Genomic DNA, 3,033 nt, shown 5'->3' on the forward strand with positions numbered 1-3,033 from the left:
TGATAGGTTGGACTCGATGATCCTCGAGGTCTCTTCCAACCTTAGTTATACTGCGATACTGTAATTGAAGGGGGAAGGAAGAACAAAACAACAAAAGGAAAACCAGAAGGAACAAAAAAAGGGGGGGGGGGGGAAGGTGAGAACAACAGGAAGGAAAACTGGGAGACCGAAACAAAAGAGAAAACAAGTCCCCACCATCAGAGAAGACAACTTTTAACCACATTCCCTTACTGTCTGTTCAACATGCACAAACCCCGCTCAGGCCAAAAGCAAGATGCACTGAAAAGTTGCTGTAGGCCCTGTGTTGCATGAATAGCAGGAGAAAAAGAACCATATTGACACAAGATATTATTTATAATTCATCAAGTAAGAAATTAGCACAAAATCAATTTATCTTAGCTTGGGAAATAAGCCTGGGTGGTTTGTCTTGGCATTTATGGAACTGCAGGATATCATTAAGCTCTAACAACTTTCCAGTCCACTGCTACTCTTCCTTCAGCGCCTCCACTTCACAAACCAGTAACTCCCACACTGCTGAAGATTGCTCTTTCCCCCAGCCTGCTAAGCACTATTAAAATTGCATGGGCTCCATCAGCCAACACATTGTGCTGTACTCTGACCTTTAAATTCCAAAGTCATTAGCAAGATACAAACAAAGGATGAAAAAAAAAGTGTATCTGTATCTATATCTACATATCCTGAAGGGCTCTGCTCTTTCAAGATCTATCACACCACCATCATCCACTTATGCACAAAGGAGAGCTGAAAAAAAAGGGCTGAGAAAGACAATGTGAAGGAATTTTTAAACAAGCCCTGCTCTAAGCAGTACTTCAGACTGTTGTTTTCTGCCAGGAAAGGCATCAAATAATTTAAAACTACATTAATGAAAGATGCTCTGTGCTAATGTTGTAACTAAACTGATTCCAAACCTTTTGGAATGGTAAAACAATTCATGAGGAGTGATGAAGTTGTTCAGCCTGGAGAAGAGAAGGCTGTGGGTAGACCTAATTGTACCTGAAAGAAGGCTGAAGAGGGACTGTTTACAAAGGGCTGGAGTGACAGGATGAGGGGCAATGGTATGAAATTAGAGAAGGGCAGATTTAGATTGGAGGTTAGAACAAATTCTGTACCATGAGGGTGATGGAACACTGGAACAGGTTGCCCAGAGAGGTAGTTGAGGCCCCATCCCTGGAGATGTTCAAGATCAGGCTCAACAAGATTCTCAGCAAGCCTATCTAGTGGAGGATATTCCCTGGTCACTGCAGTGGGGTTGGGCTAGATGACCTTTGGAGGTCCCTTCCAACCCAAACCTTCCTATGATTCTATTTCCAACTCATTTGTTATCATTGCTACCATCACACAAAAAGCATTGAACATAGAAAATCGTCTTTGCTTTACACTGAAGGAATTTGTTCTCCAGGAACCACAGCCATTCTTCCCATCCCACCATGAATCCTTTATATAGTTCCAGGACAGACTTCCTCAGTTCTGGGCTTCAACAAATTAAACAATATGACCTTGGGTGCAATGACAGAAGATGTTGACATGGTTTTCCTTGAAAGCTCCTTTGAAAACACTTCTAAACCTGTGCACTGTTAAAAAGCAGGCTCCAGCAAAGCAGTTTTGCTATCAGTCCACATAAGGAAAAGCCTGAAACTTTGGCAACTTATTCTCACCTGCAGGTCTGATTCACATTGGATACTCCTCAACATTCAGTTGATGAACAAAATTATGGCATTTATGTGAAGTGAATTGACTATTTCCTCCCCAGCCAGTTTCTCCTGTGGTGAGTTGGTCAGCTCGTGTTATTGGCACAGCTGCAACACAATGCCTTTGCTCATTTACAAAGTCTAACCCTAACTTGGTTGTCCAGCACATAAAGCAAAACTGAACACTGAGATTTGACCAACTATCTTAAGACATTCCTAGAAATACCAGCTAGTGGTAGAATGTGAACTTCATGCATTGAGCAATAAAATATATGAATGGAATGAAGCTGGAGGTGGGGAGATTCAGGCTGGACGTGAGGAGGAAGTTCTTCACCATGAGTGGTGAAGCCCTGGAATGGGCTGTCCAGGGAGGTGGTCGAGGCCCCATCCCTGGAGGTGTTTAAGACCAGGCTGGATGAGGCTCTAGCCAGCCTGATCTAGTGTGAGGTGTCCCTGCCCATGGCAGGGGGGCATTGGAACTAGATGATCCTTGTGGTCCCTTCCAACCCTGACTGACACTACTATGCATTGATCAAAGCTGGTTACAGAAAGAAGCTTGTCATCATATCCACTAAATAGAATTCCAACCCCCATGACCACAGATTCAGTCCTAATTCAGAAACAGCACAGACAAACTAGAGTTAACTAAATGCTGATTTTGCCAACAGCTAATGTAGTTAGGTGAAGTTAAATACCTTTTCTCTTTGCAGAAGTAAATAACACAGATGCAAGAAACAAAACTTCATGCTTACAACTGAACAAATGTGAGTGGTAAAATACAGATGGGAGGAGCATGTACGTTCAGTCTCACAGTATCACTAAGGTTGGAAGAGACCTCAAAGATCATCGAGTCCAACCTGTCACCCAACACCTCATGACTACTAAACCATGGGACCAAGTGCCACGTTCAATCTCCTCTTGAACACCTCCAAGGATGGTGACTCCACCACCTCCCTGGGCAGCACATTCCAATGATGAATGACTCTCTCAATGAAGAACTTTCTCCTCACCTCGAGTCTAAACCTCCCCTGGCGCAGCTTGAGACTGTGTCCTCTTGTTCTGGTGCTGGCTGCTAGAGAGAAGAGACCAACCCCTTCCGGGCTACCACCACCTTTCAGAGCAATGAGGTCTCCCCTGAGCCTCCTCTTCTCCAGGCTAAACAATCCCAGCTCCCTCAGCCTCTCCTCACAGGGCTGTGCTCAAGGCCTCTCCCCAGCCTTGTTGCCCTTCTCTGGACACGTTCAAGTGTCTCGACCTCACACAAATACAGTCCAATGTTCACAAGAGTTAGAGGGGGGGAAAAAAAACAAAACAAACACCCAAG

This window comes from Melanerpes formicivorus, unplaced genomic scaffold, assembly GCF_026170545.1.
Source record: "Melanerpes formicivorus ecotype bairdi unplaced genomic scaffold, bMelFor1.0.p_v2 SCAF_105, whole genome shotgun sequence".
Taxonomy (NCBI): Eukaryota; Metazoa; Chordata; class Aves; order Piciformes; family Picidae; genus Melanerpes; species Melanerpes formicivorus.